We start from the raw sequence: 17,314 nt of genomic DNA on the forward strand, positions 1-17,314 counted from the left end.
GTGTTGTTACTGCACTTAAAAGAAAAATTAAAAAAAAAAATGCAGTAAAAAAAAGAGTGACTTTTTCTCTAGAAAATTATTCTCTGATGCATGTATTACACCAGTATATTGATAATGGAATCATTTTCTTTCTTACCTGCAGTAGCAATAACTGCAAACTTTGCTATAGAATCGTAGAATCATTCAAGTTCAAAAAGACCTCTCAGATCATCAGGTCCAACCATTAACTTAACACAGCCGTCTAATCCTAAACCATGTCCCTAAGCACCACATTTACACATCTTTTGAATATCTCCAGGGATGGTGACTCAATAACTTCCTGGGCGGCCTGTTTTAATATTTCACAACACTTCCAGTGAAGAAATTTTTCCTAATATCCAGTCTACCACCTTCCCTTCCCTCCCAGCTTTCCTGGTGCAACTTAAAGCCATTTCCTCTTATCCTATCACTTGTTGTCTGGGAGAAGAGACTGACCCTCACCCTGCTACAACCTCCTTTGAGGTAGTTGTAGAGATTGATAAGGTCTCCCCTGAGCCTCCTTTACTTGAGGCTAAATAACCCCAATTCCCTCAACCACTTCTCATAAGACTTGTTCTCTAGATCCTTCATCAGCTTTGTTGCCTCATGGTATTGCCTCAGTGCTCCCAGATGTCTCCATTCATCCTTTTTCAGGATTTTCTTTTCTATCTTTTCTTAGCCTGATGATGATAACTTATTCAAGAGTTGTTAACATGAAGGAAGGGAGTTTACACATTTTTACTCTCCTTTTTTTTCCAGGGACCAAAGCTCATTATGAACATCTAGTTCCAATACAGTTTTTATCTCTTTTTTGTCTAAAACTTATTTGTTCTTAAAAAAAAAAAAAAAAAAAAAAAAAAAGTAAAATAAAAAGTAAAAAAATAAGGTTAGTATTTCACTGCAGAATTCACACTACCAATGAGAATTTCCCAGATAGAAGTTAGTGTAAGATATGTTATAAACTTTATCAAACCTCAAATACTAGCATTATATATGGCAAAATTACCTAATACAATTCAGTAGACTACAGCCACCATTAAATCATTCATGAAGCTATGAAAATTAAAAAAAAAAAAAAAAAGATAACTTTGATGTTATTCATTGGGACTTTAAAGAGAGTAATTAGCATTTTTTTCTCCCTTGACACCATGACTGGTTTTTCCTCATCATTCTTTCTTGAAAAGAATCTTCTCTCAGAAACACAAATAAATATTATGAAAAATTAAGACGAAAACAAATGTGGGTGAGTAATGTTGACTACACCAAGGGTTGTGACATAATTTCTCTCTCTCATCAGCAACTTCTTGCACAAGCAGGCAAAGCACATTTAGGAAAGTTACAATCATACGATCTGTTCCATTGAACAGATGAACTTTTGACTTTTTACCTATGAGTTCCTTTTACCTTCCATTACTCAACGGCTGTGATCACTTTTTCTCTTCTAGAGCAGAGGATGAGTGTTGAAGAGGTTAGTATGTCTTGCTAGCAGCTACTCATTTCATTTTGGGAGGTTACTGTCCTTAAAGATTTCCTAGGGGAAAAGTCCACATGAGTGCTCCCTCATCCACTTCAAGCTAAATTGATCAGGTTAGTTCATCACTGGGCACTATTTGACACCTTAAAGCAGATTCTTCTTGCCTGTATAGAGAAAAGGGTTCTTTTTGCTTAGTCTAAAATGCTAGTCATCCTATCCAAACTGCCCTTTGTGGATTCCCCTCATGGTCTGTTGCCACAGATATTCATCACATGTCAGTAGACTGAATTGCCTCTATGATTTTCAAAGTTCCTTCATCAAGTGTCCAAAGAGAGTCTAGCTGAGACAAACACCTGTTTTCAGATGGTGAAACTTAGATGAGATGAATCCTACTTTAAAGCAACATAAATTGCATTAAGAATCTTCACAATTGCTTTTTTAAGTTGTTATTTTTTAAATGGCATTATTCCTTCTGTGATTTAAACAGAGCATTTATTTAACAGAGGTTTGTAAAAATCTAGATTTGTAAGAAGAGAGACTTTAGACATGTTACATATTACTCTATAACTTGGACAAAGCCAATTCTGTGCTTTTTCCAAGTGGCCTGACCCCAAAATCCATTTAGGTAATTTATTTTTATTATTTATTTTGTTTGTTTGTTTTCTTTTTTTATTTTTGACCTCAAATAAAACTATTGAGCAATTCATTTTTATAGCTTCAGGCTATTGTCTAGTAATAAGTGTTGTTTACCCAAGCCATGGTTAGAAATCTAGCTAAAAGAAGCAGCCAAGTATTTTGGTCCAATTTTTCATGGTCTTCATGGAAATGAAAGAAGGGAACAAAATCCACTTATTAAAGCTTGCTCTTGTCCATTTAATTCAAATGGGTCACAGTTTGTTTCATAAGTTCCTAAAAAGATATACTTCTGCTAGCAATGATTACAGAACTTATTTAAATGAGCAGGGATAAGACTTATCCACAGTGACTAACTGTGAATGGACACCTGTTTATAATGTACTTTTAGAATACTTCTCTTTAAAAATATTCATAATTATGTTAAAATTGAAATCTTACATCCTTTTCTTGGACAGCATTTTCAACGTGACTAATCCATTTCTAACTCAGCTCTGTATTACTCAGTGAAACACATCCAATTAGAACATTCAGTGATACACATAGAATAAGGTAAAAGACATAAAAACCCTCACACTTCCTCCTTTAAGATTAGCCAGATGAGAAATGGATTAATTCATTTAACAATAAATAAATAAATAAATAAATAAATAAATAAATAAATAAATAAATAAACTGGTGACACAGTAAAACACTCAAATACAATTCCTAAACATATCCCTGCTGAATCTTGTTTCAGATGAGTGGAAATATTTCTCTGGAATGGATTTCAAAATGTAATTATGAATGTCAAACAGGGAGTCTACACAATTTTATATCTGAACATTTTACTGTCTCTCTCCCTCCCTCTCTCTCTTTCCTCTGTTTATATTTTAAATTCTTAAAAATAAAATAAATTAAATTCAAAAGCTATTAAGTAAGGGCTTTGAGGTTTTTAACCCATCACTCTGATCATAATGTAGAAATCCTAATGATTTCTGCTTGCCATCTTGAAACTGCTAACAGATGTATTTTGAAGAAGAAACTCTCTTCCTTACATCGCCTTTTCTGTGGATCATCCATAGCTGAATCTCTTGTCTAACTTTAGCCTTTGCCTAAAACTCACATTTCCCCATTTCAGTGAAAGCTGTTTGATCTCTTTCTTCCGTAGACAAAATAAATATGCAGAGGACCAATACCAAGCACCTATATTTGAAAACCATGGTCTTACAAGCATGTGTAACTGTCCTTAGATACACAAATTTAAATACATGAATTCTATCAGTACCTTTGAGAAAAAATTCTATTCATTCTTGGACCATAAATTAAGCTTTTAAATTTATTTTGCAATTCGAGCTACCAGAGAATGAGATCATCATTATTGATTTATTTGCTTGTTTGTGGCAGCTTTGGAAGCTTCTAAATATTTCCTTGTTCACTAGAACACAATGAGGGACTCCAAAGGTGTTTGGGTATTAGGAACTTCATGAAAACTTCTGTCTATACTCAAAGTGTAGTACTTTCCATCAAGAAGAGATTATTGAAGAGGGAAATCTGAAATTGTCACAATAGTTTGAGTGAAGCTTTCCAGGAAGTAGTATGTTCTTAACATTTTTTGTATTTTTCCCCACATTGAGATGTGGGAATTGGAACTGTGACTTCTGTAAAATTTTGAAAACTTATAAAAACACTCTTTTATGAAGATTTTTGTTTATTTTTAACTTCACTGAATTAACAGAATAGAATAGAATAGAAAATTATGTGTAGCATAGTCAAAAAGCTGTATAGGCAGGTGTGGTGGTTTTATTCATGTGGATAGGGGCAAGATGTTACCTTAGCATTCTATTTCTAAGTTGATCTGTGTGTCAGAGGCTGTTCAGATCTTGTTAATGATGCCTGTAATTGCCATGGCTAAGTCTTGTATGGATTCTGAAAGAGAAGGAATAATTCCATACTCACTGAGGAAACCACAAAGGAATATTATCATGACATACAGCAAGTATTGTATCAGTGTCTTATTCCTCCATGCCAGTGCTACTTTTAAAATCATTTTATCTCTTTAAAGTTCAGAAACTTTCTTTATTTTAATTTCTTTCTAAGAACTTTTTCTAAAAACTTAAATTTATTTCTAAAACCTTTTTTTTTTTTTTTTTTCACAAACTGACGTTTATCCAGATTCTTCAGAAACTAAACAATCTGTTAAGAGTCAAAGCAGCAACCTCAAGCTAGATGCCATATCTGAACTGTGATTTTATTAGTCCTGGTTATGGCTTCAGGCATCTTGGCAAAGTTTTGCAACAAGGTTACACCGTGCTTTTCAACCCCCTGTTCACTCATCAGTGGAGGGTTAGAAAAATGAACACGAAGTTCATATTCCTAAAGAAATTAAGATGATTCTGTATATTGATTCCGCATCAAATTAAAGCAAACCCTTTCAAAGCTGTTCATCAAAAACCCCAGTAAGGGACTCATGCTCACATCTTTCTCCTCAAGGACTGGAAGGAGATTAGATTGTGAAATTAGCCCTCTAGTGTTTTTTCTGATGTCTGCTTTTGTTTCTCAATGATGTCCTCCAGGTCAAATAACTTTAGGGGATTTTTAATCCTAGTTTTGACACACCATGGAGGTAGGCAGCCTGCTCTTAGCTAGGATACCAACACATCACCTCTTTTTCTTGAGCTTTCACATACAAACAGAATTAAGCCATTGTAAACAAGAGTGTAGTAGCCAGTACCCACTGAAGAAGAAAGATTTACTGCTGAATAGATGTGCTGGCTGCCACCACCTAGCCTCATTTTTCATCTCTTCTTCAGGCTATTAAATTATCAACTGGTATTCACTAATGGGAAGAGTCATATGGTGTTGATGTGGCAATGCTAGCTCATTTTAACCCTGGGTTACCAACACACATTCAGTGGGAGGTACTGTGTCAACAAGGCTGTGGAAAGCAACCTCCATGTCTCTTCCTTAAAGACACTGCAGTTTTGTGTCCCCTCTCTTGTCTTCTCCCAGGAGTTCCACATTAATGGCGGTTCAGTTCATTTGTGTGGGTATCAGCATCCAAGGAATACAATGGTAGAAAGCCATCGCTCAGGGACTGGCTATTTACCTTGGAGTTTGTCTAAAGATGTCTGAACATCCATGCTTTGAAGCAGAGTTTTTCAGAGGATTAGATAAACATATTAACATTAACTCTAAGCTCAAACTAAGGGGTATTACCTCACTTAAAGCAAGGAATAGAAGCCAAGTCTATCAACAAATGTCTGTGCCATATATATTCTCATGGTCATTTAGGTTCCTCTCACATATAACATTGAAGGCTCTTTTAAATTCCTCATGACAAATAATCTCCAAATGTGACTATATTCTGTGTAATGAAGTTATTATTTTCACAATAGCCTTGGTCAACATAAATTAAGGAAAAAGGAGCTGTCCAAACATGCTTGTTACTAACAAAAGCCAATATCCAAAGATATGCCAATCTCTTTTGTGAGACTGAAAAAGTTTTCCAAATTAGTGAAATGTAAAAAGACAACCAGACTGCAAAACAGGCTTCTTCTGATGCTATGTTCTTGTGTCATAATTTAAGTAACATTATGTGGTCTAATATTCCTTTCTTGCTATAAGAAATAAACAGGTCTGTGATCTCCCATGCTTTTGATGGGAGGGTATTAATGAAGATTTGTTACCTTCATGTCCAAAATTCAAGAAAATGGTATAAGAAAACTGTCTCACATATAAGGTGTATTTGTAAAAAAATGTGTGTGGTAAGGTTACTATGCTTCAAAGAAAAGGTCTTAAAGAAAGGCCACTGGTGGCTATGCCACAGAAGCACAACATAGAAGGAGCGGTAGGGTGAGGAGAAAGGCACAGCTTGTCGTGCTGAATCAGAGGATTGGTCCATTCCTGAATTTCCCCTCAACAGCAGCTTTTAGTTGACATTTCAAAGGGAAATCAGATACTTAGGCCTACATTACTTCTAAAAGACTGTGTTGTTGATACAGTATAAAACTTTCAGCAGTTTCTGTACCGATATCTATTAAAATTGGATTCTCCTGTAGCTATAGTGTGGAGCATCATTAATTTTTTTTAGCCAGGAAAAAATATTGTTGCATAGCTTCTTCAAATGCTCTATGCGTTCAACCCCAATGAAAGCATCTTTAACTTAAAAATGGGGAAAAAATTTTTAATCCAATGTAGATTTTAAAGTAATTATATTCTGATCTTAAGTTACTGTATCCATTCTACATTAAATTTCCACACCTCAGCTTACTTATCCTAAGTAAACGTAACTAAACTGATAAGTAATACTTGTACATACGGTTCTCTCCCTGATGGAATAATAGAGCCAAATCTGAAATGTTTAATGAACAGACAGGCCAAACCTTTGCTATGCTTAATTATGTAGAAGGCAGTTTAAAAACTTTATATGTGTAAATGATGACCTAGGCCTGGAGGATGTGTTTGAAAAGATTAGGTGAGGAACTCATGATATGCATATGTCGTTGGCCATGTAAATAACTTAACTTAGTATGCATGCCTAAATTGACTGTTGACCTATGAAGGAGCAATGGAAGAACCTGAAAGACCACCAGTGGAAATATACTTCAACAAGTTTCAGAAAATAGTGTGGATATGTTAACTATTTTTTAAATCTAATGAATATGTATGGTTTGATTGTATATAACCCCTGTAGTCTGGACATTTTGGCACACACACTGGCCGGAGTGATCTCTTGTGCATCTGGCACCACAATTAAAGAATGTCTGCTTTCCAAACCTCCAACTTGAGTCTTAGAGAGTTTCTTTGACCAAATTTTACAGCAACAAAACCTTATTTCTGAAATTCCTGCATTTCTAATATCTAAGCTGGAGATAATTGCAATGCCTCTGATGTTTGTTTGGTCTCTTCCTTAAATTGCTTCAGTATGCTTTTAACCTCACTGTCACTTTATCAGTTTCTTTTAGAAAATTAATAAATGCACTAAGTTAGGTTGACCCTGACAAACCACCTCTGTGTTCCAGTATGCTAGCCCTCTGCCCCGAGGAAACTGTTTATTCCTGACCTTTGCTTCACATGTCACAGACATCTCCCTGCACCTTTACTGCCCATTCCATGAGCACTGAGATGGGATAAGCATGAGCAGAGCAGGACACGGCACAGGTGCCCTAATGTAATCCTGAATATACAACTGTGCTTCGAGGGGTAACAAATGCAGATCTTATTTGCTGCAGAGCTGCCTCTTCTTGACTTAACCAGCTGGCATTTAGCTTTGCCCTGGACTGTGCTGCTGATGGAGGACAACAAAGTTGGAGCAATTATGGCCGGTAGAGCAGCTGGGGCAGGTGTGGCATTTGGGAGAGTTGGGGAGGTGTGCCAGTTTGATACAGTAAAGGTCAGTCAAAGAAACTCTCTAAAACTCAATTTGGAGTTTATAAAGCAGGCATTCTTTAATTGCAGCACCAGATGCACGGGGAATCACTCCACCTAGTGTGTGTGCTAAATTGTCCAGGATACAGACAGTATATATAATTAAAACACACTTATTCATTAGATTTCTGAGAGATAATTAACATATTTATATCATTTGCTGTAATTTGTTAAAATACGTAAATGTTCCTGGTGCATGTGCATTTGTTTCCACTAGTGGTCTTCTGGGGGTCTCTGGTGGTCATCGGTAGTCTTCCTCACTATGTTCTTGTGCATGCTCGGACCATCTCCTTCTTTCTTATCTTGTTTCAACTTAGCCATGCATACTAAACTAAGTCATTTACACATCCAAAGAGGTGCATACCATGAGTCCCGCACCTATTTTTTACAGGCACCTCTTCCAGGCCTAGGTTATCTTACCCCCCCCCTTCCCCTGTCTGTGTTACAATTCTGTATGGTCTTACAGATAAGGCTGGTTCTTTAGTAAGGCAGCATTAGACACTCAAACTGTCTAGTCCTCCTTCTAATTAAACATAGCAAAACATTTCAAATTTGGTCCTCTTGTTCTATCAGGGGCAGAACTGTATGTCCTTCTGACTCAGTATGAAGTGCAGTTAGGAGGTGCAGCAATTGGAACAGATGTAGCAGGTGAAGCAGTTGGGAGGTGGGGCAGCTGGGGCAGTCGAGTATTTGCAGAATTTTGTACAGTATTCGCAGCAGAACAGCAAAGGCAGGAACTCCTGAAGTAACTTTTAGTCATTAAAGATGCATTTTGGGGGATCAAATCTCTACGCAAATGGGAACGCCCATGTTTTCAGATCACTATACTGCTGTTATATGCAGTGCTGTCACTAACTACATACTTTTAACCAGGCTTTTTTTTTTTTTTTTTTTTTTTTTTTAATAATATTTTGCTACATGGGAATGGTTCTTAATAGATTTCAGGACTGGAATGGCTGCAGATGCACAGGTCTTTGTTGCAGAACTCTTACAAAAATTGCAGCCTCCCTATGAGGCCTCCAGAAATGTAAAGACTGCTGCTGCTGGTGGCAGAGAGTAGACAGTTATTTAAAATGCTATTAACACATGGTATATCACAATGCACCAGTGCTGTAAACAGACCCAGCATGTACACCAGTGGTTCAGTTCACCTATCAGTTTTCCCTATAGCAGTCTATATTAGGCTACATTCCACTGGGCTAAATTTCAGTACTTCCAGCCAACACTTCCTGTAACAGTTTGCCTCAGCAAAAATGTTTTGTTTATTATATTTTCCTTATTTGATAAAATTATTGATTAAGTTAGGGAGAATTCATTGCTTGCTTTGTGCTGAAACATCATAGCTGTTTCTGGGGAAAAAAAAAAAAAAAAGTTTATTTTTGTTTCTGATTGGAGCTTTGGGAGCTTGCAGCATGGCTGTCTGATCTCAGGGAGATGCGTTCCTAGACAAATTTAAGGTTGTCCAAGTTCAAAGTTTCTGACAAGCCACTTTTCATGTTGTGTTTATTAGAGATGTGCTTGCACCTAAATCCCCTGAGGCCTTGCACTGCCTCTGAACACATACTGGGAACACAAAGGAGTAGTGGTCCAAGCACGAGTGAGGGTGTGTGTGTGTGAAAGCCCTCTCCAAGTGGCCCAAATCAGGTACCTCAACATCGAAGGGTTGAACAAAGCTTTCAAGGCTACTCCTCTGCTGAATCATATATATATATACATTATATATTATGTATATTTGATATATATATTTGCTATTTGTTTTTAAAAATTCAGGGTCTCTACAGCAGGTTTCCAAGCCAGCAGGTTGTTTTAGCAGTGAGGGTGTTGCCATGTATTAAGTGCTGGACTTCACTGCCTGTTTGTAAAATGAATCCCAAAGAGTTCTGACATTTCCAAATGAATGCTTAGCTTTACAATATTTACTTTGTTAATACTTCTAGCACACTTTTAAAAGAAAGAATAATGTTCATTAGGCTGAATTTTAAGAATGATGTAACGCGTTTTTACATTTGTGGTTTAAAGTGGGTGTGTGTCTCTGAGCATGTGGCACAGTGATGAGCTGCAAGGCCAGACCAGTATTGCACTTCACACTTCTCAAACTAGCCTCCTCGTTGAATTCTGTACAGACAATTGAATCAAATTGAAGTGTTGAGCTCTGGTGAGCTGCCACCCTTTCCAAGTACCCACACCATAGATCAGACAACAGCATTAATACATTCTCCTTATCAAGTTTTAAGAGAACAACAACAAAGGAGCTATTGTAGGTTTTAACTGCATACTTTAGAAGTCGTTTCCTCTTAAACCTCACGCTACATCAGTAAGTCCAACTACAAAGATTTCTGCATTTTGTCACTACCAATAAATAAATCATAGCTTTATTGCTTCCAAAGCTCATGGTAAGGTGTATGTTCACCAAAGAGAAAGTTCAAACACTTTTCCATTTTACTAACATTTTCATATGGAACAGATCATCATTAGAATCTTAGTTCTCAATTCTGTCTTGCTAAATTAACAAGTTTTCTTAAGAGAAACAAAAGATATTTGAGAGGTATTTACCATGATGTAATCCTTTTGTCCTGAAGTTAACTGACAATTGCTCCTTCCTGACCATGTTTCACTTTTCAGGGATGTTGTACTTGGTTTTAATGGTGCTCCGGAAGTGTGATGTTACCATGTCTGGAAAAGAAAAAAAGTGAAAAGAGTTTCAGTTTAGACATTCACTTTTCCAGTTAAAAACACTTCTTTTAAATCTCTTGTGTGAAATAAGAAGATATAAAAATAAAGTTTAGTTTGAATTAATGCTATGCTCAGCCTGTGGGTAAATGATGAAAATCCCTACAGTATGTAGATCCTTAGATAAATACTATTTTTTAAACTGTTGCATTAAAATTCAATTTTACATAGATCTGCAAGCTAGAATATTTCAAAAACGCGACATTAGGAGGCACGCTTATTGCTATTGCAGGAATTGTAAAAAGTGCAGGAAGCCCACTGTGATGGTTCTGTACTGACTACACTTGGGAAAGCTACATTCATTCCTGGTTTGGGAACAACGTAGTTTATGTGTGTTTATGAAAAATTTACTATTATTTTCAGACAAGACTCTGTATATAGGAGCCTAATGGAAGTTGAGGGATTTAGGTACCTGTGTACCTGGGACTCAACTCCAGTATGATGACTGATTCAAGCATGTACTGGCCATGGGTATTTAAGGTCTAGCTCCCTGTGCAGTTGATAGAGAGATGTAGTTACAACTTCTGAGTTTAGGACCTGTAAGGGGACTGACTGTAGCCTCCAGGCTATTCTGGAAATCCTTATCAGCATCTCCCTGTACCTTTTGATGCCATAATACCTTTAGATTTTCCAAGTCAAACTGTAACAGATGTAGCATGACTTTCTCAAAACTGCCAAAGGTTTCCCCCTTTCCTAAATATATTAGTATTCTTTCAGTTATTGTTATGAGAAGGCAGTTGTGCTAAGTATAAGGATGAAGTACTGATAGAAATACCTTGTTTAAAATTTAAAAGTGCTCATAATAAATTATTTTAAGTTCTAAGAATTCAATAGTTTGCTTATAAGTATAACATTTCCTGCTGATATTTTCATAAACATGTTATACATGTTGATCTTGTTGGTAATGTACTTTAGAATATCTACTAATGAACTATTACAACTTCAAAAGCATTTATGATTATCTCTTCCACACAGAATGAAGCCAAAAAGGGCTTATTTATCATATGAAAATATATATTAACTAAAAATTGCAGTGAGCCATGTGGATAGGCATTGCTGTATGCTTTTATCTATTTTGAACACAATCTTTTACCTCCTTTTTTCAGCACTAATGAGTTTAAAGGTAACCAATGCTTGAATGCTACTTGATGTGTCAAGTAGCATCATGCTGAAAAGAGACAAAGGAAGACAGTTTCTAAGAATATTACTGCTTTAGAATTGCATTTTATTGACTGATCCGTTGATTTATTTTATTATTTTTTTTGCAGCAAAACAGAAACACAGAATGGTTTAGGCTTAAAGGTCTGGAAGTCATCTTGTCCAACCACACCACTCAAACAAAGTCACCTAGACCCAATTGGCCCAGGACCACATACAAAATTTTTCTAAATATATCTAAGGAGGGAGACTCCACAGCCTATTGGAACAACCTGTCTTCTGTCAGTCACTGTCACAGTAAAAAAATATTTCCTGATGTTCAGAGGGAACGTCCTGTGTTTCTGTTGGTGCCTGCTGTCTCTTGTCCTGTCACTGGGCTCCACTGAAAGAGGTGAAACAGCTTCTGCCTGGAAGTAGCAGAGATGTATTTTACAAGGAAAAAATTACCTGTTGTGCTATGTCTACTTCCCCTCTTTCCCATTAAAAGGTCCAAACTCTTCTGCCATTGTGCCTGAAACCTCTGCTTCTGTTCAGCCAAAGATAGCAGCTTATCCTGTTCTCTGAAGTGTTTCTCTCGTTTAGCTGGAGTTTGTGGAGCAGACTCACAAAGGCCACAAGTCCACTACATACCTTCCTTTCTATCTCTGTGCTACTTAGATAATGACAGATTACTGAAAAATGATAGGATCATATGTCATGCTCCATGACACATTCAGACTTCTAATCATTCTTCCACATATTTTTATTTTCATTTACTCTCTATTTCTATTTTGCCTATTACATCTACCTGTTCCTTCTTATAATCCTAGGGCATTTTAGTTTGTGTTTCAGCTGCATTTTATAGGGCCCCAAGCCAAAGATCTCTAATACTTGTTTGGGCCCTGTGAATCCTACTATCATATTTAAATACTTAAATGATTGAATATTTTGCGTAGTTCTGGGAAAATATTTTAATATTCATTTTGTCCTAGTTACTCTGAAGTAAGAAAAATATTTCTTGCTGTTTCACGGTCTGTGCTACTCACACTATTACTTTTACCTAGAGCTGGCAGAACAGGATGAACTATGTAGAAGATGATGGATGACAGAAAAGGAGTGCTGAATCACAAGAAGGGTATCAAACCATGCCACAGCAATCCAAATAAAGCCACATGATGTTGGGAAAAACACTCGTCTAATCATGTCTTGATATTTATACATGCCTTATTGTAAAGAGGCATTTCTGAGTGAAAGACAGCCCTCTGCTGTTAACGCAGGAAGCAGGGAAAGAGAAAATGAAAAGAAAAAAATCCTTTTATTTTACCCTGTAGTATGTGTATATATGAGGTCTGTTCTTTTTGTTTGTTTGTCTGTTTTGCTTTGTTTATTTTTTTTAAAGTACATATCATTTCATTTCATTCTTATTTTAATTTCTTCAAATATGTTCATTCTTTCACTTTTATTCCCCTCAGCCCATCAGTGTGGACTGAGATTCTTAGTATTTCCAGTTTCATTTGAATGGTACACTTGCTAGAACAAAGTATTATTCAAAATAATCAGGATGGACAGAATCTTCCCTAGCACTTTTCAAAGGAGTCTTTCTCAGGGTTACAGAAAGAGAAATATTTTGGCTGACTATCTTCTTTAACTTCTGCCTACTTAGCAGTCTTTGATATTCAGAAATTATCCCAAGTACTGTCCACTTCTCTACGGGGCTGTATGAATAGGAAATGTCTCCTGCACAAAGCAGTGTTGCTTTAGTAGAACTGTTGCTTGGCGCGTTGCTGTGCTTTATGCTGATGTGGTGGGGTTCAGTAGTTGTAATTGTCACTTTGACGGTATTCTGTGGAATATTATTGTGGAATAGTGCACACACTAATGTTGTTAACTATCTTGACCTGTTTAACATGCAGTGAATATGTTTCCTATAATGTTTGTCAGAGTGAATTCCATTTCTGTATTTTGTTTCTTTCCTTTTCAATTTGAAATTCTTTTTTCCTTCCATCAAAACTAAATACTAGGATTAAAATAGCCAAACATGCGTGCATAGGAATGGGTAAGTTTCTCTGAAATATTATGAATTTCATATGATTTTGAACATTTTGTTCTGAAAATACTAATTAAAATTAGGCTCAGAGTTTACTATCAATCTTTGCTTCTGTTGCAAAGGATGTATTTCTGAAATTAAACATTAGCCTTAAATGTATAATTAACTATAGCAAACTATTAGCTATTAGAAACTTCTGTTTCTGTTCCATAATAAGCTCAGATCACAGCCAACAGTATCATCAGAACTCCAGCTGTGTCTCTTGACTTTGTCACATTTCTAACCCTGCTTCTATGAAATCAGTGTTGGTGTTGGCACATGAAATATCACACATTTACCCAATGACATCAACATTACTTGCATCTTGAAATGCAGCTGTCTTTCTCCTCTTCTGAGTCCAGACTGACTGCTAAAAGTTCAGTCATTCTAGGCACCCATCTACAAGCCATTTTTAAAAATAAAGAAGCCATGGTTAGGTGATTAAGTTTTAGGTCTTGTGGATGGGATAAAATGTAAACATCTTTTTTTCAACCAAGTTAAAGTGGGTAAGAACTGTAAATGAACACCAACTCTGAAAATCAGGGCTCACCGCTAGCTTTGTAAAAGGACTTACTCCTCAAAATTTCTGGCATAAGTATTAGAAGAAATGGATATTAAACAGGTTTCAACATCATTTCAGGTTCATAAAATAAGCTAATATTGGAATTGCTGGAACTGCTAAGCATTTCTGAAAATCTACTCTTTACATAGGTTTTTCGGAAACATTACATTATTTTTTTCTTCCACATACCATAACACACATGTTTTCCTATTGCTCCAAAGCTAGGGAAAGTATGTTGTGGGCTCTTTCTGAACAATACTATTGCTTGTGAGATTTGTAATTTCACTTCCAATCTGTTTTACTGGTTCTGTAATAATTCCTTCATGCTGAAGTTCCTTGATGCTGAAGTTCTGTATAATTCCTTCATTCCCTTGGGATATTGCTTAACAGGGATGTGTTAGAAAAATTAGCATATAACAATAATGGCTATTTATGGAATACAAAGTACTCAACAAAAAACAAGTAAACCTACTACTGTCTTAATAGTAATAACATGGAAGGTCTTTAACTCAGAGACATGTGTTAGGCCACTTTTTTTTTTTTCATGTTGGGATTTTTTTTTCTTTGAGGAATTGCTTCCTTCCTTTCTACTTTATAAATCATTCTTAGATAGATGGAATTGTGCATAAATTATTAATTCAGGTAAACATATCATCCAGTCTGTCTAGGCAAGTGTTGTCTCGTCTAAACTTTTCACCAAGTAACAGGCAGCCATTTTCTTATGTCAAGAGAAGGTAGAGATGAGGAAATAACAATTAATGACAATTACAACAGCAGGCCTCTCTATCATGATCAAGGCTTAGAAGGAGCTGCTCTGAAGGGATGATTTGTGGACACAATCCCTAAACCAGACACGCATCGCTTCCAAACAGGTAGATTTCAGTCATTTCTGAGGCACAGATATTTTAGATTGTCAGTAATGGAATACTTACAATTCATTAGACCCCCCCCCCCCCAGGTGCAAAGCTGTCTTCTGAGTTAGACAACTCACTTCGTAATTCCTTGGCCAAATGCAGCAAACATGGAAAATCAAACATTTGGCTTTCCAGCATAGACCTTTCAAACCACAGGCATTTAAATATCACACCTGCTGGCCAGTTCATAAAATCATAGAATCATAGAACCATTTAGGCTGGAAAAGGACTCTAAGATCATCAAGTCCTACTATTAACCTAACCTAACACTGCCAAGTCACTACCACAAAACCATGTACCTAAGCACCACATCTACACATCTTTTGAATACCTTCAGGGATGATGACTCAACCATTTCCTGGGCAGCCTGCTTCAATATTTCACAACCCTTCCAGTGAAGAATATCCAGCCTGAACCTCCCCCAACGCAGCTTCACATCTTTCAGGTCCTATTGCTGATCACTAGAGAAAAGAGATTAGCACCTCCACCTCCACTCCCCCTCATGAGGAATCTGTAGACAGCAATGAGGTTATCCCTCAGTCTGCTCTTCTCTAGGCTGAACAAACCAAGTGACCTCAGCTGCTCCTCATACATCTTTTCCTCTAGACCCTTCACCATCTTTGTTGCCCTTTGCTGGCCTTTGGAGAAGGACATTTATATTGAAATGCAGCTGCAGCACACTTACATCTTTTGCCTTCTTGGCAAAGAAGACTTTCTTCTGAAAAAATGCAGCATTGTGCCTGTATTTTTGTGTATGCTCTCTTGTGAGGGAACAAATTTGGCTTAAATTTTGAAAATTACCGGACCTTAGCACAGTCTTATCCTGAAAGAAGGAATCCCAGGAGTGAAATCCTCCCTTTTCAGCAGGATGTTAATTTGGCAAGTCTTTTGGAGGCCTGCATTAGACATGGAGAACCTTCTACTTGCAAAAGCTTCCCACCAGATTTTATAGATTTCAGTCCAAACCTAACAGCTCTTGAAGAGCTTCCTCCTACACTCTCTTCTCCTTTGGCAGCCTCTACACTAGTCATATGGAGCAAGGGATGGTATTTCAAAATGTTGTGGCTGGCTTGCACAACCCTATTGACCACCTTCTGAAAGAATGTTGCAGCAGTATTTCATATGGCTGTTGTCTAGGGGGCTTTTAGGAATTCAGAATCATAAGGATTCTGCCTTAGACTAGCAGGTGACGTTAGCATAATGAGATCTTTAAACAACTTAACAAAAGGCAAAATCAATGCAGACTTTTGCTTGATCTAAAGCCCTGGTAAGAGAAGACATTGAAGCAGGAGGATGTCTGAGGATAAGGAATAATATGGAAACATTTATAAATGTCATTCTTTACATTACTAATTCACTCTCTCTTCAAACGCTATGTTCAGTTGTGGGTACTTGATCTCAAAAAGCATAATACAGAATTAACTGAGGTTCGACAAGAATGAATAAGGGTATGGAAAAATGTTTATAAAAAGGGAAGCTGAATTAATTGGGGCTTGGAGATTAGGTGTGTGGCTGCTGTAGTTTAAAGTAATGCTGAAACTGCCATTAATATTAATGGAACAGCATCAGTGAGCAAACCAATCTGAAGGTGACACAACAAAAAGGTGTAAAATAAAGAAAGGACATTGTAAAAGTGAATCTGCAACAGCTTTACAAACAGGAACTAGGACCACTGGATTGTAGCAAGTAAGCTTAAGCCCTCCGATGATACCTCAGACCTTGAGGCATTTAGCATCTTCTACGTAACAGACCAGGAGAAAACATTGTTAAGTTTTGAGCTGTAACTGCTGCTTTATGGTTTCTTACACATGTGGTGTAAGATGACAACCCCTCTCCCAGGAACAGAAGGTTGTGTTGGGTGTTCTGGGATCTGCCAGGCAACTCCTGTGTTTCTACAGCCTGGAAGTGGAAATCTCTCCTCGGGTCTGTTTCTTCTGAAACCATTGATGTTAAGCTGAGGACACTGAACTTCTGCATTTGCTCATTTCTAATGTAGTTTTAGAAGTTCCTCAAGAGTCTTCATCTATTGAATAAGGAAGGAAAGGAAGACCTGGCACCATGAACTGTTGTTTGGGTCAGGGCAGTGAAGTAGTGTTCATTATCATAACTCTCCTTATTTTAATGGTCTCATTCACCTCCTTGTCCCTCAGACCCTCCCCACAGCGACATCCAAATCATACTTTTAAATTTTATTTACTTCCAAGTCCCCTTCTGTAACTCTATCTTCAAGGATTGATTGTTGTCATTCCTTTTTATGTAGTCATATGGTAACATTCTCAAAAAGGGCCCTCTTGAAGGCAAACAACACAAGCTCCTGTTTGTGTTTTGAATTACATGTGTATTAAATCACC

Source organism: Aythya ferina (assembly GCF_964211825.1).
Source record: "Aythya ferina genome assembly, chromosome: 4".
In the NCBI taxonomy this organism is placed as follows: Eukaryota; Metazoa; Chordata; class Aves; order Anseriformes; family Anatidae; genus Aythya; species Aythya ferina.